The sequence below is a fragment of the Meles meles genome, chromosome 3 (assembly GCF_922984935.1).
Source record: "Meles meles chromosome 3, mMelMel3.1 paternal haplotype, whole genome shotgun sequence".
NCBI classification, from domain to species: domain Eukaryota; kingdom Metazoa; phylum Chordata; class Mammalia; order Carnivora; family Mustelidae; genus Meles; species Meles meles.
The window spans coordinates 176,968,022-176,991,622 of NC_060068.1; the positions used below are offsets into that span (position 1 = coordinate 176,968,022).

At 46.1% G+C, this 23,601-nt stretch overlaps 1 protein-coding gene, 1 long non-coding RNA gene and 1 other non-coding gene across 9 annotated transcripts in view; 1 reads left to right on the forward strand and 2 right to left on the reverse strand.

Annotated features, from left to right (window-relative positions):
* Nucleotides 1-6,903: 6,903 nt before the first annotated feature.
* LOC123938621 lies at nucleotides 6,904-9,978 on the reverse strand. The gene is made up of 3 exons (XR_006817751.1): nucleotides 9,661-9,978; nucleotides 8,654-8,775; nucleotides 6,904-7,264 (listed from the first exon to the last, which is right to left on the reverse strand). It is a non-coding gene; the product is annotated as an uncharacterized LOC123938621 (long non-coding RNA).
* LOC123939559 lies at nucleotides 7,363-7,433 on the reverse strand. The gene has a single exon (XR_006817924.1). It is a non-coding gene; the product is annotated as a small nucleolar RNA SNORD123 (small nucleolar RNA).
* A 164-nt stretch (nucleotides 9,979-10,142) lies between the features above and the next one.
* The window catches only part of SEMA5A (semaphorin 5A), a 465,678-nt gene continuing 452,219 nt past the window's right edge, over nucleotides 10,143-23,601 (forward strand). For 6 of the 7 annotated variants that reach the window (XR_006817661.1, XM_045998962.1, XM_045998963.1 and 3 more), the window contains exon 1: nucleotides 10,143-10,609. The gene's annotated coding sequence lies outside the window, so the exon portion shown is untranslated. Of the gene's footprint in view, nucleotides 10,610-10,855; nucleotides 10,876-23,601 lie in introns of those variants that run through there. The other variant, XM_045998964.1, reaches the window with a different exon arrangement.

Here is a 23,601-nt window from a genome sequence, read left to right on the forward strand (position 1 = left end):
AACCTCTCCCGGTGGGACCTAGTATCATCCGCCTTCTCTGACCCCGGGGCCTGAGCGGCTGAACTTGGCTGGAGAAAATCCCATGTCCTGTGTAGAGTTCATTTTAAGATGAGAACCACAAGCCTCAGCTGGGCATTCGATGCAGCGTGGAGATTCTAGGAAGTTCATGTTCTTGGTTCCCAAAATATTGATTTCACAGCTTCTCTTCTCTTCCCTAATGTTAACGCCCTCTCCCTTCCCCTCATTTCGAACCCAACCTCATATGTTGATCGGAAAACAAAAGGTGCGAGGGGCCTGGCCTTCATCTGCACCAACACAACTTCTCTTCTCACCTGGTCCTCTCTTCCATGACAATGCGAAGACAACTTCTGCTCTCTCCAAACCCCAGTTCTACTGCCTTGTCTCTCTCCAAGGCCTGTGTACCTACAATTATCTTGTTTCTCTAGTACGTGGTCAATTTCTCCGTCCATGAAGTTATTTCTGTCAATGTATAAATATGCCTCAAATGACCCACTTTAAAAAATAGCCCTCTGTGCTCCTGTCCCTCCAGCTGCTCCCGGTTTCTTTGTTCCTCTTCAGGACAAAACTGCTCTAATGAGCTGCTTTTGCGCACCGTCTGTCCTGCCTTGCTTCCCATCAGCCTTCTTTACTGAATTATGAAATCTCTTGAGCGTACAGAAAAGGATAATAATCTGACGGACACTCACCAAACCAGCTCTATCCAGTCTTAACAGTTCTCCGTATTTGCTTCATATTTTTTATTTTTTCCATTGCCAGTGGGGCTGTATGGAATGTAGATTTTCGACTTTACAAGGGTGCCCGGGATGCCTTCCCAAGGGATGGTACTAATTTGCACCACTACAGTTTCTCTTGCCAATATGTGATAACAGTTGGTCCTGGCAGACTTTTTCACTATTGCCAATCTGAGCGATATGACGTGGTGCCACTTTGTTTTAATTACGTTTCTGCAATATCGGGGAGCTTGCATTCTATTCTTCTCTTTATCGGCCACCGGGTCCTGTGTTCTGGTTTCCTCCTTCTCCGGTGCATCGGTAGGAGTTTGAAACCTATTCTGTCTACCATCTTTCGTCATTTGTATGCCCTGAAGTTTCTGCCAGCTACAGCTTGCTTCTTAAGTTGTATTTCATCATACGGAAGGTCTAAACTTTAATGTTGCTTACTGTATTGATTTTTTTCCCTTTTTCTTTATGGCTGGTCTTTGTATCTTATTTTGAGAGCTGCTTCCCTACCCAGAGGTCATAAAGATAGCTTCGTATATGTTTTCTTAAATATTTTAATGTTTTGTTTCTCACTTTGGCTTTAATCTATTTTGGAGTTATTTCTATATATGGCTTGAGGGAGGTATCTAAGTTAGTATTTTTACATCAAGGTTCTCGACTGTCTTACATTCATTTATTGAGTTGTACCTCTCCCCAGTGAACCCCTTTATCACACATCAAAGATGGCATATGTGTGGGCTGCTTATGGGCCCTCTGTTACATTGTTCATTTTGTCCCTGGGCCGACATCTCAGTGCTTATAGCTTTATGAGCAATAAGGATTTCAACCTACCTTACTCATTTTCTGCAGAAATTTCTTAATCGCCCTTAGACATTTCCTCTTGCTTTGTTTATCACTTTTAGGCTCTAGTTCAGTTCCATTTAGTCAGCTGAGATTTTGATGGGATCTCCGTTGTATTTACGGATGAATTTGGGGAGTGTGGATATTTCTGAATGAGTATTTCATATTCAGGAAATTATACACTAAATCATTCCACACACAAATGTGGGATAGCATCAATTTATTTGGACATTCCTTAGGATCTCTTGATTTAGTTTTATAAATTTTCCACAGAGGTCCAACATACCTTTTGACAAAATTACTTAGGTAACCTATTGATTTTTTTGTTACCATGTTATTTTTTCTAAATTATATTATCTCGTATTTCCTGAGGGTTTATAGGAACAGAACTGATTTATATACTGAGATTCTATGTAGCAAACTTCCAGAACTTTCTCTGTATTTTAATTATTTATCTGTAGATGTTCTTTTTTTTTTTTTTAAGGATTTTATTTGAGAGAGAGAGAGTACGTGTGTTTATGGGGGGAGGTGGAGTGCAGAGAGGGAGAGGCAGAGATTCTCAAGCAGACTCCTTGTTGAGCACAGGACCCTGAGGTCCAGATCTGAGCCCAAGCCAAGAGTCAGATGCTTAACCAATTGTACCATACGGATGCCCCTATCTGGAAATGTTCTTAAGTGGCTTTACAGGAGACAATGAATATTTCTTGAAGTTCCATTTGTTTCTTCCTTTTCAACCACTGTTTCAGTGTCTAATGGAAGGGTAGTTGTGGGCTTGCTTGTCTTGAACTCTTTCAACTGAATGTCTCCAAATTTTTAGGCTTAAATGTCACGTTTTTTGTGGATTTTTGTTTTTGGAAGATAGTCTATCTAATTAGATAAATTCCTTTCTAAGTCTAATGGCCAAGATTTTTTTTTTTTAATTTGACAGACAGAGATCATAAGTAGGCAGAGAGGCAGGCAGAGAGAGTGAGAGGGAAGCAGGCTCCTTGCTGAGCAGAGAGCCCGATGCGGGACTCGATCCCAGGACCCTGAGATCATGACCTGAGCCAAAGGCAGTGGCTTAAACCACTGAGCCACCCAGGCGCCCCTGGCCAAGATTTTTTTTTAAATGATAAACTCATGTTTAATTTTATCAAAGTATATTAAGTAGCTATTGAAATGTTCACATGTTTTTTCTTTCTAATTCTGTTGATGAGGTTATTTGTATTAGTATATTTTCTAATGATAAAACATCCTTGAAGTGTGAGGGCTGTGCCCTATAATTTTTTTATTCACTAGAATAAATTATAAAATAGGGATTAATTGTACCTTGAAAATTTAGTAAAGACTTCCAGGAAAATGATCACTTGTTAAGTATGTACTGATTCGATCTTTAATGGTTTTAAATGTGTTTGGATTTTCATTTCTTAGTTTCCGAAGCTAATTTTTTTTTTTTAAGATTTTATTTATTTAGCAGAGAGAGAGATCACAAGTAGGCAGAGAGGCAGGCAGAGAGAGCGGGAAGCAGTCTTCCCGCTGAGCAGAGAGCCGGACGTGGGCTGGATCCCAGGACCCTGGGATCATGACCTAAGTTGAAGGCAGAGGCTTTAACCCCCTAAGCCATCTAGGTGCCCCTAAGCTAAATTTTTCTAGTGAATTACGTGTCTTGTTAGACATTTGTCTACTTTATCCTTTATTTTTTTCAGCAGTTGATTTTATTGTAACTTTATAGATAATTTCATAATATGTGATATTTACTACATTATTACCCTTGCTTTGCTCCTGACTTTTGAGTTGGGCATTTAGCTTGATTTCAGTCCTTCTTTCCTGAGTACTCAAGGCTGAATTTCTCTGTAAATACTACTTTAGCTACATCACCTAAGTTTTAAATGTTGCATTTTCACATAACATATGAATTTTCCTGGTTTCCATTACAATTTCTTTGTTCCATCTGTTACCTGGCATGTGGCTTACGATGGACAACTGTGAAGTTTTCAAAATTATTTTTTAAATTATTAATTTATAACCTAATCCCATGATGCTGAGTATTCAAAATTCACTGAGGCTTGCTTTGTGGCCCCAGACTTGCTTAATTTTTGTAAATCTTGTCTGGGCATTCAATATTTCCATTAGAATAACCTTGCTAATTGCTTTTCTTAGGATATCTAAATTCTGACTATTTTTCCTCTTAGAGATTTGTCAATTAGGGACAGGAATGTGCTTCATCAAAGGTTGTGGATTTGTTAACTTTTCTAATTGTCCTGTAGATTTTTACCTTTTATATTCTCAAACTATTTTGTTAGTTGCATACGTGTTTGTATTTCCTAATGAACTGAATCTTTTTCTGTGGTGAATATTTTTACCGAAAGAGATTTTCATTTTAGAATATGTTTTTCTGACATTAATGTTTGTAAACTGTCTTTATTTTGACTGATATTTGCTTAATGTATTTTTTCCCATTGTTTTACTCTGCTTCCTGCTACAATGAATTTTATATGGTTACTAATTTCTACTAGTTCTTCTCTGTGATTTTTTTTCTTTCTGTTGCTCTCTTCTTTCTCTTTCAAGTCTTTTACTGGCTTGATCAAATTGTCTTTATTTCATCTTTTTTCCTCTCTACTATTTAATCAGATTGTACCTAGTGCTATTCTTTTGTGATTACTATTACTATCCTTGGCACTTTAACAAGTGTGTTTGAGTTAAATTCTAAAGCTGATATTTCCACTCTTCCTTGGATCTCACTCCTTTTCCCTGAAGGACCTGCCTTCCCATTTTCTTGTTAGTGTCCTTTAAATGCGGGCTCAAATGGCACCTTTTCAATGATGCCTCTCCTACAAGGGCAGGCATCTTCTCTGTTTCTCTCCATTCTATTCTTAACGTGTAGCTAGATGCTAGGCAAGGACTGTGCAGCCAACTTGGCAGAAGGAGGAGAAGCAAAGAATGAGGGAGTGTCGAAGGGAGGTTCGCAGGGGTGGTGACCTTGAGATTTAGCTGCAGGGATGCTGGATCTGGAAGAGCCTTCTCTCTTCCGTCAGCCAGGAATTGCATTCTCCTGATACATTCTGAACAGAAACAATGATGGGTAAACGAAAGGGAGAGTTCTTTCTTTCTCATCTTGTAAAGTCTGGGGATAGGCAATCCCAGGCTGAGATGGGGGCTCCATAGGGTCACCGGGGATTTAGGCTCTATTGTTTTAGCTCTACTTTGTCTCATGGCTTGAATTGTCACGGTTACCTTACAAGATGGTGGCTGGAACTTCAACCACCACAATTGAGTTCCAGGCAGGAACCGGAAGTGACAGGAAAGGTCCAGAAAGATCACACTGTTCGTTGTTGGGCTCTTCTATGAAGCCTTTCTTGGAACTGCACCGACTTACAACGTATTTGTCACAGTGAGGTTCCATGGTCTCACCTAGCTTTAAGAATTTTTTTTTTAAGCTAGGCAGATTGCAATTCAAATAGAATCAGGAGGTCTGCGTTATCAAGGACAAAGCAGATTGCTGTTTGGGGATGAACACCGCGGTGTATGCTATGGACCGGGAGTGGCAGGGAAACCCATGTCGGGAGCTAGGATTTGGGGTGAGAGAAATTGACATTCTGAATTAGGAATGAAAGAAGAGTCTGAAATGAGATTTGACAGATGGGGGAGAGGACCCTTGACAGCCCGTCTTCCCTCTGATTTGCTTCAGGAGACACTTTGCCTATTGGTTTAATTTCACTTAGTCGATACTCTTTCCATTGAACGCAAGGTCATTATGAGTTAATCTCCCTCGTAAATGATGGAATAAACAAAGGCAGATGAATTTGTATTTTATTTCTAAATCTAAGTTGGACTAACACTATTTTTGAAACTATATTTCCAAAGGTACTTATTTTCCCCAAAAGCTCTATTTCCAAAGACAGAGGAATACAGAGGACATTGATGAAAGTATAGCTTCGCTTATAGACATTCAAGATATATATGAGGCCCAGTGTCAGAAAATGACACTTAGGAAACTGTACGGATGTTTCTTTCCATGCCACAAACCATCTACATTTCCTCTAGGTATTCCAAAAGTCTTTTCAACCTAGCATTTTTCCTCTCTCCATACTATACTTATAAAAAGATGACTTGAGATCTTTTTATATACTTTTTTCCCCCAGAAATGGGGTTGCTAGAAATTTAACCACAAAGAAAAGGCAAAATATTTCCAAATTTCAGACTACGTAGGTCTTTGGGATACATAGCTAAAGTAAAACGCAATGTCTTTTGTTAATAGGCCCTTACTGGAAGTGAGATGAATTACTGAACCTTTCTAAGTAAAAAATAGGTGAGCCCTTCTTGCTGAAGGCATGCCCCGGCTGTTGTGGGCTTCAGCTTTGGTCGGGGCTCCCCTGAATGGGGCTATGAGATGTTTCTCTTTTCTTTTTAAAAAATTTTTGAAAAGATTTTATTTATTTGAGAGAGAGTGAGTGAGTGAGAGACAATGAGCCAGAGAGACAGAGAAGCAACAGGGGGAGGGGGAGGAGCAAAGGGAGAAGCAGACCACCCCCCCAAAAAGGGAGTCCAATGCAGCGGGGGAGGAGACTCCATCCCACGACCCTGAGATCATGGCCTGAGCCCAAGGCAGATGCTTAACTGGCTGAGCCACCCAGGCACCCCCACGAGGTGTTTTCACTTGTGGATTTCATTCAAGAGAGTTCAGGGGTGAGCAGAGCTCCCTGTCTTGTGCGTGGGCTATGCGGCTCTGTGTCAGCTTCTGGTGTACAAGGGCCAGTGGCAAAGCATGTCTGTTTGACCAGACACGGGGAGCTGGAAGCAGGCTCTGGATGGACCTGGGTGGAAAGTCAGACTCCGAGAAGGGGAGAGGAGGAGCGTCTAGGGCACGACCTGGCAGAGAGCTGGAGTGCAGGCGCACGGACAATTAACCTCATCCTTGCTTTGAAGGCACCTGCAATTTGCACCACGCCCATCTGGGTTCATTGTCAGGTGTGCTGGTAGTGTTTCCTGTCTCTTCTGCCTTGGTTTCCAGGCTGCTGTTTTTGAAGAACACTGGCCTGCTTGGGGTGGGGGGTGTCGGGGTGGGGGGAGCTATGCTAAAGGGGGTGGTGAGCCTTTCTTGGGCAAAAGGACCCAAAAGAGCTTCTGGTAAAACTCAAGGGACTTGAGTCTGGGCTGAAGGCTCCCTGAACTGTCCCCACTTGGTGATTCTTCATCAGTCCAACTTAGGTTTGCATGGTCTGTAGCCCTCTTCACGGATCTGTAGATACTTCAAATACAGGAGCAAAAAGCAGCCCGGGCAGATTTCATAAAATGGCTCATCTTTTTACCCATGTTGGCCATCTAAAGACAAAACCGGATGGGGTTGTTGATCTGGCAATTTTATTAATTCTTTATTAATTCTTAAAGGCCATGGATCCAAACGAAGGAAAACCTGAGCAAAAGAACACCTGTGGTTGATGATTGTGGTGTGCCCCCCCCCCACTTATCTATAGGAAAATCCGGTGAAGATGTAAACGCCCAGAGGCCATGATTTCCGGGACTGAGATTTTTCATGATATTAATACAATCTCGTCCAGTCGTTAAAGATCACACACACCCAGGGTTCCCTGGGGCACCCCTGACCCACAGCGCTGTCAGCATCTCTTCGGGTGGTGGTTGTGGTGGTCTGTCCAGCCCCCTCCTGGCTTTGCTTCGCCGAGCAGGCAGTGTCACGAGCGATGTGGCTGGAATTCAGTTGGAAGAGAGGGAGGGAAGGATGAGACAAACTGGTTACTTATCTCGGAGACATACGGGATCCCTCCTATCCCCACCTAGAAATTAAGGTGAATCAGGAAATGGATGGCGTTTTTTCAAGTCACATGAATCAGCGCCCCAGGGTTCATCATTTTCACCGAGCGTTTGGCTGGGTTTCTCGTTTTGTTTACATGATGTGCCTGGCTCGTCAGAAACGGTTCAGGGAGAGCTATAATTTTATCTTGAAAAGAAGAGAACTCAATAGTTTTGTTTGGAAATTATCACCTCTAGTTTCACAGTGTGATGAAAGCAGCCCCATGCAGGAGGAAGTCCTTCAGTGAGGGGCGACTTTAGAGGGAAAAAACCCCAGAAATTTCATTTAGGAAAAAGAAATATCTGTGGATTCTTTAAAACACTTTTATTTGGAAAAGGCCTTCTGTGCTGGGCCCTGACAAGGGTCTCACCTTACCTCCTATCTCCTTCATGCTAAGTGAAGACACACTTGCCAGCAGGTTGGTTCGAGCTCCAGGTGAAAAGCTCAGCTCAGAAAAATAAAGGCGCTTTCCCCAGATCATGAGGTGAAATCACACCCTCAGTTTGGGTCCATTTCACTCTAAACTAAGGAGGCACTCTCTGTTATTTGGTTCCCTCCCCCCATCTCATTCTTGTTATTAATTTGTAATTCATTATCAGGAAATACACATATTTTAACAATGTTTCCTTATAGCTTGTAAGTTGCCTATAAAACTGACCCCCCCCAACATAAAGTTACATATTAAACATTATGTTATGATCCTTCCTGGGTTATGGTGTGGAAGTCTTTTTTCTTCCCACTGCTTAAGTCTCAACGTGCCAAGAATTTTTTTTTTTTTTAAAGTGTACATGCCTTTTAACTATAAAGTTGAGGGGCAATGACAAGAATTAGCTAAACATGTTTGGGTCCTAATTTCTGCCTCTCTTTTTCCTGGTGGCTGGAGGGTCCACAGGTCGGCCCACTCACTCAAGGGCTGCAAGGTCAAGTGTAAGACAGAGTCCTGCCCTCCCTTCCCCTCCCCTCCCCCCCAGCTCCCCAGGAGCAGAGCAGTCAGGCTAGACCTTGGCCAGCCTCCTCCTCCCAGGGAGGAATCCTAGGCTGTTGTGCCACGTAGGCAGAAGAATCAATGGGAAAGTCAGGAAGGAGCTAGTGTCCCGGCGCGCTGGGCACAGAAGCAAGAAGTTAAGCTTTTCATTAAGGCTCTAGGATCCCCACAGCTGTCCTGCATCAGGCTGAGGGCCCCTGGCACAACTCAGGGGAGAATGCTTCTGCAAAGAGGCCCTGGGACACTGACATTTCCTCTGGATGTCTTACAGGAAATCCGAGTGAGGGCAGGAGTACGCACAGCAGCTTGGCCGCTGGTGGGAGGGAGACACCGGAGGCTTGGGGCTGGGCTTCCTTCCATGCAAACCTTCAGGACTGCTTTTATTTAGTTCTTATTATAAGACTACCTCATTTGGAAATATTCTGTAAGGACGGTAAAGACAAATCAACATCACTTTGTATTTCTATTGACCTCTTGGATCTGGGTGGCTGCTGTGCGAGCCCTGCCACCTTCCAGGCGCAACGCGCTTTTTGTTTTATAGATGGGCTCAATGGCACAGTTAAGGCACACTGGACCCTTCCCCGCGTGACAAATCCCAAGAACCAGACACTGCAGCGGGTTTGTCAGTGAGGTCCATAGGGGGATCCTATGTCACTGCGGTAAGAGAGGATGGCCGAGGGGGTGTTCATGCGTTTCCTTATTCAAGGGAAACTTGAAAGCCACCCTCTGAGGCCGAGATGAAAAAAAAAAAAAAAAAAAAGGGCCCGGGATAGCGTTCCCCACCCCCATCCAGAGGGAAAGGGTCATGCGCAGCCCTTCAGGGTTCCAAAGGGAAGCTTTGCAACAAAGTGTGAAATTCTAGGCGTCTTGAAAGGTACTGTGCTTTCCAATCATGACTTTTCACTTTAATACTTGCTCCATAAGGCCGTCAGATCCGGCGAAAGTGCAACAAGTAACATTTAGTGCAGAATTGGACAAGTTGACTTTGTCCGTCCAAGGGTTCCTTTCTCAACGCTCAGCGTGGCTACGTGGGGACCCCCTGACTTGCTCCCTGGCTTGGTCGGATTTGTTCATTTCTCTAACTTCTTTCCACTGAATTCCGGCCGAACTAGCTGGGAGGTGCACCCTAAAATAGCTTCTCCAAGAACCCGAAGCAACTCTCCCGGTCTTTTAGAGTTTCCAGCTCAGAACACTCATGTAGATGTCACACAAAACGAACAAAATCACAAACGCGGAGTCCCGGTGGCCCCGCGGCCCCTGCCCACCCCCTCCACAAGGCCGGGTTCCGCCTGGGGACACGCACGTACCTGGAGATGAGGCCAGCAGGGTGGGCGCGCCACGTCTCGGGTCTCAGCCCGCGCAGCCTCCGGCCCTTTATACCGCGCCCTCCCCCCCACCCGCCGCCGCCTCCCGCCCCCCCAACCCAGCAGCCACGTCTGAGCTGCCGGATTGCGGGGCGGGGGAGCCACAAAGGTCTGTACGAGGTGGGGTATAGAGAATCCCCGAAAGCCAACGCTCAGGCGCACTCGCACTAAAGAAGGAGTGGGGGTCCTGGGGTACAGGGGCCTCCGGGGCAAGGCGGGGGGGGCCCGTCCCGGGAAGGGCAGTGTCGGGGGCGGGGCCCAGGGAGGTCAGGCGCGGGCTGGGGCGCTCGGGTTTCACCCGGGCTGGGAGGGGAATAGGAGGCGCGGCGGCGGAGGCGGGGCAGGGGCGGGGTAGGGGCGGGGGCAGGGGCGGGGCGAAGCGGCCCCACGCTCCCCGCCTCGCGCTCCCCGCCCGCGCTCCCCGCGCAGCTCTACTCGCCGGGAAGGCGGCTCCGGCGGTGGCTGCTCTCGCTGCGCCGCCTCCCGCGCGCTGTCCTCGCACCGCGGGTGGGCTCCGCAGCCCCCTGCCGGCCGCGGTCCGTGCCGGGTGGCGGTTCTCACCCTCCGCCTGCCCTCGGCCGTGGGCGGCCTGGCCCGTGTGGCTCTTCCCGTGGGCTCCCCTCTCCTACCCGTGGCTCCCTTTTGGAGCTGGCTGGGGCACCCAACTTTGGCTTTCCTCGTCCGTCGCCCCCGCTGGGCGCGAACCTGCTCACCCCCGGCCCGGCTGCGCGCCCGGGAACCGTGCGGCTGGCGCTCACACCGACGTCCCCAGCCCGGAGCGCGGCGAGTGGCGGGTGGCTCTGGCGGCCGCTGCCCCGACTTCCCTCGCCGGCGCACTGAAGAGGACCCTTAGAGCTGCTCCCGGGCGCAAGAGGAGCGCGTCTCGCACCTGGTGAGAGACCCCGCCCGGTCCCCGCGTGGCCGTGGCCGCAGCCCGGACCGTGCCGCGTTGCTGGCCGCGACCCGGGGGGCGGCAGTGGTCGGCGGGTGGGTCGTGTCAATCGCAGGCAGGGTCGATCCGCAGGCGCTGGGCGGGGGACAGCCGGTGGCTGCGTGTACAGGATTAGGACTGCCGTCCTTGCGGGGTACCCACAGTTGAGCTAGTGCACGGGCTGGAAGTTTGTGTCCCTGTCTTTGCGGGGGTCGCAGCGTGCCGAGGTAAGGAGCGGAAGCGACGCGGTGGGCGACCTGGTAGTGGACGAGGCGGGACCCCCACCCAACACCTTGGGAAGGTGCGCAGTGGGGCTTTGTGCGCGCACCCGGCGCGCGTCCAGGAGCGCAGTCGGGAGCGATGCACGGGGTCCGGAGGGCTTGGGCTTCGCAGTCCCGCCGTCTGGGGCAGGTTTTCCTGTTCGAGCGACAGGGGTTTGGCCGTGCGCGTGAGAAACCGGGAGGCAGTGGGACTTGGGCTCAACTCCGCCAAACGCTTTGGTTAATGAGGGGGGATGAGGCTGGGGATGCTGGGGCTCGGCGCCGCCTGACGGGTTGCAACCCGGCGAGTCGCTTTCCGCGGGCGTCTAACGCGGCTGCACGCTTTCGCATCCCCTGGATCAGGGTTTCGGGGCCGGAGGTACATTTGGGCCCCGGAGGGAAACCGGTCTTGCTGCGATGTGCGGGGAAACTGCCGCCGAGAAGTGCAGTGGGCTTGCTTCCCGCCGCGCCCGGTGCCCGGGCCTCCGCAGTGGGGTCCGGGTTCCTAGGGCTTTGGCGGGAAGCGCGTCCACCTCCTCGCCCTTTCTTGCTTTGTACCTGGGTGCAGCGGCTCAGAGTTGGGATTTAACTTTCCTGCGCCTGCGGCGGCCCGGGGGATCGCCGGCAGGGGGCGCTGAGAGCGAGCGCTAGAAGCAGGAGTGCGGATGCTGAGAGCAGTTACCAGGGCCTGGGTGAGTGGGTGGGGGTCCCAGTCAGCAAACAGCAGGACCGGGCAGATCTGGCAATGATTTCACAGGGGGTGGACGGGAGGGGGAGCTGATCCGTTAACCACGGGGAGCTTTCAGCCTTGCTAAGAGGAGGGACTGGAAAGATGGTGGCCAAACACAGGTCATCTAGATAAATGTTCCTAACAGAGACAAACGTGTCCCTGCAAACTCTTCCTGTCTATGCCTATGTCTTCCTCCTTGTGAGTATTTACTAGAAAATAAATAACAACAGCAGCAATAGTAATAATAAAATAATGTGAGTTAGGATTAATACTGACAAGATTTTGTTCCTCAGGAGCACGTTAGTTAAAATGCGAGGAGTTACAAATGGTTTTTGCACCTCATTTTTAAGAAGAACAATCATAGGTCTCAGCTTATGCAGAAGAGCTCCGTCATAATGGCCAAGTGTGGAAACAGCAGATATGTTATTAATTTTACTGTTAGTCTTTCCTAAGTAGACACAGAAAGACAAGAACAGTCTTTACTTAGGGAAGATTTTTAGCACCTAATTAGGATTGCCAAGTTAATTGCTGATCGTGCCAGTATTTTTTAGTGAAGAAGGGGTGATGTTTATCATGCGCTACTTGGAGTGACGAGTTCACAATTTTAGTTCAAGAAGATAACACCTTAAATTGTGTTATCACTTAAACTTCTCTTCTTGTCTATGTCTGTATTTATATCAAAGGAAAGATGGATTTTTTTTTCCCTGATCCCAACCATTTTCTACTTTTCTAGTTTCTAGAATTTGTTAGTTTTGTTTGGGGAAAAAAAAAAAGGCAGCCCAAGATGTCATGGTTTGGGCCAGTTGAAATACAGATTTTCTTTTCCCTTGAGTTTCTTTCTTGTAAAAACTTTGCCACAGAATCGCGGCTCATCTATTGTGTTGCAAGGTCGCCTAGTCACTTGCCCAGTCTTGGACCTGAGGGGAGAGGAACTGGTACCTGTTTTTACATGCTTTTAGCTTATGCATACTTGCCTTAATAGGGAGAAGATGGATGATGCTAATCGGTTTATGCCTTTTGCGAATTGCACTCACTTATTTGGTTGTTTTAATGGCGAACAGCTGCAGGAGCCCTGCTGAGAGCAAAGACTTTGGTCTCCTGGGTGGTAAAGCTTGTCTCTGTCCAAAAGTTTTTGAGATGTGCAGAATCCGGTAAAAATAAACCTGCATTCTTCACTGCCGCTTCCTTTTACAATTATTTCTTCACTATGTCTGGACGGAATGAAACAGAATCAGTGCAGTGGCTGTTAGAAGTTGTTGGCTCTGGGGCCATAAGAAATATGTGCACGTTGATGTAAGCTTTTGCTTAAGCTTTAGGCGGTACACAAACGTTCTGAAGGCCGATGCATGGCTTTGCAGTGAGAAATTTTGCTTGAGAGGCACTTAACACTCTTAATTCAGGGACAAATGTTAAAACCACAAAACTTTTCTTTGTTGCACGCCAGCTCCCTGGGACTGTGTTGAATGCTGCTGATGTTAGAGAGAGCTGCTTAACTGAACCACTGCCCAGTCTTTATTAACTTGATCATTATTTTGAGTGATTCCAAATGTCTTTCTTGTTGGCTACAAAATCACTGAAATGGAGGCTTTGCTTCTGATAAAAAGACAGCAAGGTGGGGGAGGGGGAAAGAGAACTTTGCTAAATGGCCAAAGGTATAAAGGCATTCCATTTTATAAACAAGTAATCATGAACTCTGGAAATAGCTAAGATGAGAAGCTAATCCCAGCGAGAAGGATTGCCTTGCAAATCACGTAGTTTGTAAGATAGAACAATTGATTAGTATATAATATGTCTAAGTCAAGGCCTCCATTTCTTTAGCAGTGTAGGTACAGTGCTTGAGAAGAGTAGTCCTACATCCCGCCGCAAGCCCTCCATAATTCTTGATTCTAAAATTATACCAAAATTGTATTTAAAAATGCTCCTGAAATTGTTGCTATAGTTACTCAGACAAATTGCTTACAGTATAATTATAACACCAAGGTGACGAATTTTTATGTTTAGTGTTAAATAATTTTTAAAATGTTAATTACAGTGTCTAACAAATTGAGTTACACCCAAGTGCAAAGTGGGTGGTGTCAACCTTGTACATTTCTGTCCACCTGCATCTGTTGGCAGATTTGCACAGAGAACGCGAACTATTTTCTTACGTACGAAGATGAATATATGTAAGTGCTTGGAGTGGTTTGTACTGTCTTTGTGTACGGTTGTTGACAACCCATTTTCACATATGTTTCCGGCAACCCTTTAAAACTGAGATGCAGAAGTTTTGTTGAGAATTACCGGTTTTTATCCCTCTGCTCGCTGCCTTGTAGAAGTGATCTGCTGTAGATAGGGGGCAATCTGCTGTCTCTGATCCCTGCACAAATGGGTAGCATCATAAGATAAATTCAACACGTGACGAGTAGCTCATTCGGAAGCAATTTGAAGAGGCAGCTTTTGGTATGCTCGATAAATGTATCGCTTATTTCTTTGATGAATTTGTTGGTGGATATATAAAATCAATTTCTAACAGCAAGACAGGAAGAAAAAAATTAGAGTGGACTGGAATGTACATAGATAAACTTTTCACTCTCAATGAGCCTATCAAAATGAAAACTCGATCCAAGAGAAGATAGTGTATAAGCAAATTATTATAATGGATTAGTAACAGTTCAATCTATGCCATCTAAAGGTTGCAGAGCTAAGAAAATCTACCTCTGAATTTCAGAGTATTTGGAAGCCTGGCAACATCAAAGGCAAGTTACATTTCACTTGGATTATGACATTTATACTATGGTTAACCCAACAGTGGGCTCAAGAAACAGAGATGTTTTCAAAGGAATTGCTTTTTTTTTCTTTGTCTTTTTCTTCTTCTTCTTCTTTTTCTTTTTCCTTCTCCTCCTCCTCCTCCTTTTTTTTTTTTTTCTTGTCCAAGATGAATGGTTTTCTGACAAGAGCAAAGATGGACATACTTGAGTTCCCTTTCCTGAGTTTTGAAATATACTGGCATAGTACTGTTGTTTTGGAAGAAAACAAAATCATTCCATTCTTTGCTCTTTTTCCCCCTACATTTGTTTGAATTGGTTTCCTGATGAATATTGAAAAACACTGTATTCTGAAAGAGAATACATTTTTTGGGGGCTGAATATCTTTTATTTCTGGAAGGCCATGAACCCACTAATCCCTTATCTTTCCATCTTTCATTCCTTATTTGTCGCTGTATCTCTGGGATTGGCCATCCTGCGGCTCATGTAAGATGATGAGGAAGTATATGTTGGAACAGTTTTATTTTATGTTGCATTTTTATGTACATTTGTGAGTAGATCGTATTACTGCAATAGGTAATTCAATTACAGATATGTATGATAAATAGCCGGAGAGTGATGGTATCAGAAGCCAGCTCTACTGGAGAAATAATGCTGTATTTGCTGAAATGTGAAATTAAATAAGTTCTAGGCAAGTGACAATCAGGACTGAGCAAGGACAAATTGTTCACAGGAAATAGAGCCTCTTTCATCAGTTCAGATTCACCCAACATTTGACAACGATTTATGATGGGCTTATGCAAAGAAAAGCGGAGTCAAAAAAAGTAGTAAGAATTCTGCTAAGCGGTTTCTGTTGAGTCGTTTGCAAAATCATCGTACGGCCAGCACTTGGCTTAAACTTCCTGGAAGAAATGCGTTCCAACTGACTCCAGAAAAAATTCCACACAAAGAATGTCCCTTTCTGTCGCAAAACTGGGGATGGGGCTCATCTGGGAGAGGGCACCTGAAAGCCATTCGCAGCTGCCAAGGATGCGGCTGCCTGGTCCTCCTAGCATGCTGCCAACGGAAGGCTTCGGAGGCCAGGGACACCGACGGTTGGCCATCCTACAACCCAGTCGATTTTAGCATCACCACTGGGGTCTAGGATTTCTGTTCCAGGACCGAGATTTCCATCTGCTGTACAACTCTCCTGAATTAAAGCTGACAACATTGTAACTGGTGGCCTAAAGCAACAACGATTCCTCTGGATATTAAACTTCCTTTGTCCAGCAGATACTGGAGTTAAGCCTTTGTTAATATCCACTGACCTGCAGCAAGAACTAAGTAAGGGCTTGCTTCTGAGACATCTGTCATGGAAGTTCCTGGGGGCCATAGCTATGGACTTGACTTTAAGAAGGTTGGAGGGCAGCTGGGTTTGGAATGATGACCAGAAGTCCGTGGTTTCATAGAGCTGCTTGCCTCATCAGGATGTTGGTAGAGGTTCTGTTGAGGTCCCTGTACAAAGTCTGCAGGTGCGACGTACAGATGGACTTGGAGCTGGCTGAGCCTCGGTGCTCGGTCTGGGTCCGAATCCCACGTCTGCGTGGGGTCTTTGGGTCTTTACAGAAACAGATCCTCCAGAAGATAGAGGAGGAGGAGACAGGAAGTGTGGTGGGCGTTTTCTGCAAGAGTGTTAAGGTGTTAGAGCCTCAGCAATGATGACACGAAGCACATCTCTAGAACTGAGTTAGGGCCCAGAGGACAGGTCAAGGGGACAAGTCCTTAAATTTGCATGGAGTGCTAGAACTAAGACAGCAGGGCTAGCTGCCTGCTGCGTGTGGGGTCAGGGCTCGTCCCATTGCGGCTGCCTAAGTGCAGGATGGGTCCCCGGGCCTGGGAGCTGCCCTGGGCACTGGGCAGTCCCAGCTGGGGGCAGATGTGCAGTCCGGGCTGGGCAGCTTGACTTGGAAATTAGCATAAAAACACTTTATGTATGTGTGTTTTTTCTTTTCTTAAGATTGATTTATTAGAGAGAAAGAGAGCATGTGCATAAGCAGTGGCGGAGGGAGAGGATGAGAAGCGGATTCTGGGTCAAGCTTGGAGCCCCACCCTGAGATCCGTGACCTGAGCCGAAACCGAGAGTCAGATGCTTAACTCACGGAGCCACCCAGGCGCCCCAAACACTTTATGTGCTTTAAGACATATTAAAATGTAAAACATGGGAATTCAAGGATGTTGTTTACTCAAAATAGCACCACATACAAAAAAATTCCAGGAAACGTGCTGTATCCTCATGACAGAGCTTCTCACATTTACCGAGATTTTAGAAATGCTAGAGTATTTTGGAGACTGTGGTAGCCTTTTTTATTTTATTTCTGAGATTAGGCCAATCAGCCTGGTCATTTAGTGGGATTTATAGATTTAATAAGCTGAAACAGATGAGTGGATGAGCGGAATGTGATAGAGTCCCACAACGGACGAGTGTTCAGCAAGAAAAGAACTGAATTCTTGATCTGTGCTGCAGACTGTGTGAACTTCAGAAGTACGCTTAGTGAAGGAAGCCGGTCACAGAAGACTGCCTATCAAATGATTCCATTTGTATGAAAAGTCTAGAAAATGCAAGCCTGTAAAGACAGAATGCAGGTTAGTGGTTGCCTGGGGCTGGGGATTTGGGAGGGACGGACCGTGGACGGGCAGGTCTCTCTGGGATGATGGGAATGTTCTCAAACAGGATTGTGGAGACACTCCTGCAATTCTGTACCTTTACTAAAGATCACTGGATTGTATGCTTACAAGGAGTAAATTTTGTGGTATATAACTTACACCTCAATAAAGTTGTTTAAAAAAGAAAAGGAATCTGGGACATAATCTCTGCAGTGAGAACGCCGTGCATGGCCAGCGACCCAAACAGATCCTGCCGTGAAGTGGAAATTATATTCTGGGTTTCCATGATATTCACAAAGGCGAGTGCTGGGGCCTTAGGGTGCTCAAGTTCGCTTCCTGGGGGCTGAACTCAGAACTGAGATCTCTTTTTTATGAAAATGAGCAAAGCCAGGTTGTTTTGCAAATGAGACCACAGAACTGAATGAAATCACTCCATTAAACTCACCAGCCAGCCTCGCTGGTCACTTTTTGGTGCACCTGCGAGACTTCCCTTCTGCCAGTTTTGTTAGGTTGCAGGCTCTGGATGGTCAGTGGGGTAGGGTGGGGGGATCTTTCAAAACACAGAATCTCCCGGTCTCATCGGAGCTGCAGGGTCTGAACTCCCAGTGTATTGCTCTGCTGGTCAAACAGCTCTGCTTTCTTGTGACCGGGGAAAGTCTCACGATGCCTGCTCCTGTGTCCTTGAACATTTTCTTTGTAGGGCATTTATTTCTGCGGGTGAGGCGGGTGACGTCCAACAGCCAGATGCAGTGGCAGAACACAGGTTTTTAAATGCACAGGGAGGGCCTGTGTACTTAAAGGAGAGTGTGTTGGTTGTTGTTTTTCCCTCTTTTAGCAGAAGAGTCATAGAATCACTTCTAGCTCTTTCCGTGCCGCTCTGACGAGTCCTGCACTTAAAGCAGGACCTGAAATTAGGTTGTGCGTAGAGATCCATGTGAATTGCCTGTAATTTCCTTGCTCTTTGAGTGTTGTCTCTGGGTGGAAGTGTGTCTTCAGCTCTCCCTTCTTACTCTTTCTGACTTCCATCTGCCGAGTGCATCGACATGCTCTCTGCCTCCCGCCGTGGGGCGTCCTCAGCTCTCTCTCGGGCACCTTGCTCTCCGCACACCAGTTGGTGTCCACATGGTGGCTTTCCGCGCGAGTGTTTAGTTTGGCACCGAGTGTCCGAGGTCCAGATAGACCCAGTATGGCTTTCAGGAGCTGGCTGGGAGCCACCAGCCTCCAGAGCTTGTATGCCTCTCTCTGTGTAGTAATGAAGTATTTTTATCCAACCCTGTGATGTTTGGGGGCAAGCATTTTCCAACAACATCTAATTTCTTCAGTTCTTATAGTTGTATGCTGAAACTGAAATTGATGAAAGGTTTGGATCCTAGTGCAAGAGCTTTCTTGACCTCATAGCGATGTAATTTCTGATTGGGGTATTCTGAATCTGTCTCCTCCCAAACTGGCAGCCTAACTTAGACGCAAATTAAGAGTAATATTTATAAAATGACCATGTTTTTCTATTACCAGTCCTAATTTATGACTCACCCTTGGTGAGTGACAAGGGGTAATTTTTGCAATTGCTTTAGTGTTTCCTAATGCTTGTTGGAGGGCAAAGGGGTGGGTGACATTTTTAATTTTATTTTTAGACATTTTTATTTTTGATGTCACTTTTGATGGTTTTCATTGGTCAATAACATACTGTTTAGATGGGTACTTTTTAGCAGTTGTTTTCTATCATTTTCAATGAGCTAATATTCTCCAGATTTCAAGGACAACTAGTTAAGCATTCTCTTCAACAGATTGCCTGTGTACATGATTAGAGCAATTTCCATGTTGCTAGGATATTTAGTTTTGAAACATGAGGGATAAGAAACGATGTGCCGTTCTCCTGTTTTAAGACTTCCTTTAGAATAACTGTTGATTTGTGTTGGATCTGATAGCTGGGGGAGGGGGAGTCATAATGAGAGTAACACGAAGTGTTACATAGAGAATGGCGTGAGGACATTGTCCTCAGTGAGGAAAGTGTGTTAGACCTTTACTTTGGAGGCTTTTTTACCTTTTTTCTGAAACCATTTCTTTTTCTGGAAAGCATCCAAATGGTAACACCAAATATTGATTTTGGACACTAAAATCTATAGGATCCTAGCTTTACTCAGGCAGCTGGGAGCACAGGGAAGAACCTGGAATGTTCACTCTATAGCCTGGGGCTCTGCCATCCGTCCCTCCTATCTGCTGCCTCCTCCTTACCTCACATCCTGTCAATGCTCTGAGGTTTCAAACTGGGGGATCTTTGCTAACCTGTCAGCGAAGGAGAATGCCTTTAAAGTCTGATCTAGGAGGCAAAGATAGGCAGTTCCATTATTTAAGTTTGAGATTTCTGGGCTGTATGTATAAAAGAAAGGTCATGTTTTCAGAGCAGGGTCCAGTGCCCAGATGCTCAGTGTGGGAAGGAGAGTGTTGGACTCTGGTTTCCTCTCGGTTCCAACAGAGCTGCTCCTCAAATGTCCTTCTATGGCTTTTTCACTTTCTCTGCTAATCCAGCAGCCTTTTAATTATTATGTTTCTCCTTCCCCAGAAAGTTTGGAGCTGAGCTGAGCTCATAATGCCCTCTGATTGACCCTATCGTTTCTAACAGGACTCAGCTCACTCTCTTTCCCTTCCCTTCCTTTTCTGCCGCTGCGCACCCTGCCCCCCCCCCCCCCCCCCCCCCCCCGAAAGCGCTTTGCCGGGTTTTGTCCTGGGCCTGGTGCTGTCAGGCATCTCCACTACCTGACTCTTGGCTGAGGGGTTTCAGAGTTACTGTTGATGTCAGCTGACCACGACAGACATGTTCTCTCCCCCAGAATCTTGTTCCTGCAGGGTTCCGAGTTGGCTCGCAGACATCGGATCTCATCTAGGTCCGTTATGAGTGTCCCAGGAAGGTTGTTAAGGTACGTCCCAACATTTGCTCCACATTTCACGGTGCTGTCGAGCTGGGGAAAACTTGCTTCTGCTTATCAGGTAACTGTAGAGAGGGAGAAGCATTTGCTGGAAGACAGTAGGAACTCCTCTCTCCCTGGGTCACAGTCAGGATAGAAGGGATCAGAAGCCTTGGAGCTCCGCTCTCGGGCCCTCCCACTCTCCACCTTTGAATCCCTCCCACTGCCTTGGCCACTGGTCAGACGACCAAGGTGGTGCCTAGCAGGTGGGAATACCCAAAGGCAGGTACTCTGAGTTAAAGTATTTCCTACGCTACCCACCCCTATTTTTTTTTTTCTTTTTTAACAATGCACATCTTAAGTTCGTGTTTTCCTCCAACTTGCTCTAAGTAAAAAATACTCCCCTTTGATGTAAATTGTGCAGCGGTCAGGCAGCGGGGCTGGCCTTTGGGGGAGGGGAGCCCTGTGCCGAGAGCTCTGCAGGCCCAGGCAGTGATTCTTGGCTGTCTGCGCCTTCCAAGCAGACTCCCAAGTCAGGCCTGAAGCCAGATTTACTCTCCGTCTGCCAGCAGTGATGGAATTCCTAGGTCCTATCACCAGCTTGTGAAAAGAAATCATTCAGAAAACTGCAAGCTGGCAAGTAAGAATTGCAAAGATTCATTCACTTGAAAGCTTATGCCCGCAAATGTTATTTAACTTTGAACAATTTCTCCGGGCCCACCTGCTGGCTTTCCATCTCTTGAGGTTTATCTTGGTGTCTAGGAAAGCCTGTGAAGGATTCACAGTGGGGATCTGATGGGACATGCCCCAGGGGTGATACCAGCCAAAGGGCCTTCCCCATGTCCCCCACCTCGCTCATTCCTGACTCGAGAGTCTGTGCACTAAGTTCACGTCTCCAGAAATGCTTGGAGTCAATGTAAATGCTTGGACTTCAGTCACTAAAGATATAAGCCACAGGACCGTAGAGGGGAAGCTCAGTCTTCATAGTAGTCAGATACCCTGTCAGTTAAAATACCTTGAAGATAGTTTTTAAGAGTATCCACTGATGAATTAATTGTTTATTGAGGTAGGCACAAGGAAATCAATGCTTGGAACTTGGACCATGGCTAGAGAGCAGAGGGACTTGACAGGAATGGGGAAGGGGCTACAGAGTCATGTGCTATGAATTTTTAATTGGGAAGAAGTGGTCTATTTCGCAGTATCTACATAGTACTTAAAGGGACTTTTTTTTTCCTGTAGTGCAAATTATAACAAAAAAAAATCACACCCTGCAGACTCAAACACAATTTAGAATTGTATTTTATGTATTTCTTTTGGTTGCTAGAGGGGACTAGTGCAAGCTTTAGGGTGAGTTTGGGATGGAGAAGTTCAGATAAACATTTTTCATTTGATCTTTGTGATCTTGAGTTTCTCGATGGTCTTTTAGAAAATCCCATGTGTTTTATTTATTTATTTATTTTTGGGGTGGCCAATTACTTTTTTCTCTCTTAAGGGACTTAAGACTTCTAAAGCCTGGGATGGTAGATTAGAGAAGCTCAGGATGGTGCCCGCTGGGTTTCATAATGCTACATAGTGTCACCTTCCTGTTTTGGAGCGCCCAGCTCCATTGGTGGGCTGGTTTGGGGGTCATCGTGAAGGAGGGGCAGAGAAAGGAAACTATCACCCTGAATAATGGAGACGCCCCCCTGACCCCCTGAGCCCCAGAGAATGTTGGTTTCATTTAGTCTTTCTTCCATTTAATAAAGTCCACACTGGCCTTTTCTGTCCTCCTCCTGTGTCCAAGAGAGCAATCATTTGCAAAAGCCCTGACCCTTCTGGTTGTCGGTGCACTTGTGATTCACGGAATAGCCCTGGAGCACGGTGGTACAGTTTGCATGGGAGCACGACGGCCCGCACGGGCTGGAACGCTGGCCAGGCTGCCCCTTGAGTGAGCACCGATGGAGCCCCAAGTCATGGCTACGAGTTCGCCCCCGGACGGTGTGTGATCAAGAGTGTCTTTAGTGACTGGTGGTAGTGCATGGACCTGGATGCTGGTTTGGTTTGGCCACTAAGTAGTAAGTCCTTCTCAGTGGGTTCTTAAGTTTTTGTTTTTCAGTGAAAAGTGTCCTTTCCCCCAAGGAACTGGCCATCGAGCTCGGATTTCCAGCCTTAGGGTTGTGGGCAGGAGTGATAAGCGGGAAGAATAGGACCATGATTAGAGGCTTGGCCACATGGTTATCAGGAGGGCTGGACAAAGGATGCAGATAGTAGATGGCTCACTCTGGGGACAGATAAGGGGGCCCTCAGGGCCAAGCGGTCTTTAGGGGTCCTTCTTTAATTGCACTTTTGACTGAGCACCTGGTTCAGTTAAGCCTGCAGGAGTAAATTTAGGAAAACAAACCAAAAGCAGCTTTGGGAAGGCTGCTGGTTTCAAAGTGTATAGGAATGCTTCTGTTTACTTTGCTCCTCTTTAGGTAAGAGCTACTGTGTCTTTTCTAAACCTAGCTCTTGGTGCTGATGTTGGTTTCTGCCTATTAGCCATCTTGCCAGATAATGTTACAGTTTATGGGCAGACGGGTGTCACCCGTGTGTTACAGCTTGTGTCAGATACTTACAAAGCCCCCGGCGAAGGGGGCATCTGTACCAGCCAGGTCCATGTCGTGTGTCCTTCCTACGTGTGGGGAGAAAAGATTTTGTAGGTGTATTTCTATCAGAGAGTTCAGCATTAGACTTTTAAGCATTGGGAGAAAGCTAAAGGAATTCATATAAAGACATAATTAGAGTATGCAGGGATTGTGTGAAAGTAACATGTTTGAAATGCTTTGCTTTCTGAGCAGTTGGGGGGTTGTTAACTGTTTCCTTTTCTCACATTGGCTTCCAGATGATTAATTGGATTTACTTAATTAAATGCTCCACATTTAAGTGGAGTGGAGGCCCAGGGAGTATTCTGAAAATAGTATCAATTGTTTTCTATTGATCTACAATATACGACATTGTTTGCTTATACTTAGAGCAAAGACATTCAGTTCTGTATTAATAATCTTTCTTTTTAAATTAACTGTAAGTTCTAAAGTGAACAATCTATTTAAAATATCTTATGGATGATCTCAAAAATCTCATATCTTGAAATTCTATTCCGTTACTGCATTCCAGGAGAGTCAGCCAGCTTTGAAACTAGAAGCACGTTTCTGTTGCTGCCACAGTACGTTGAAATGTTTGGAGGGGTAGCTGGGCTATTTTTAGCAAGTTCAAATGTATCCTGTGGTGGCTGATTTCCAATGATCCAAAATTAGTCATGGGATCTTGGACAGCATAGTGTCAAGGGCTCAGACAACCAGCCTGCTCAACATCTTTGCATTGTCAACCTGAATCTGGCAGTAGGATTGATCGCTTTGGTCCAACAATGCATCATTCTTTGGAGAAAACAAAAGGATAACCCCTCACTGTGAACAGAGGGGTCAGAAGCTGGGCGAAGTGGGTGCTGAATAAAATGGGCCACAGTTCAGGCTGTTGGAAAGATGACAGATTCTTGGTGATGAGGACAGTTAAAAACCTAATGGAGGTATTTTGATTTTATTGGTAGGGGCATAAAGGTGAACAGCTGAGATGCCCCCCCCCCCTTTCTGTTTTGTTTACATGAAAGGAAGGTCAAAGGACAATCCCTAGGGCAGGAAATGCTTGCTTATTGCAATGG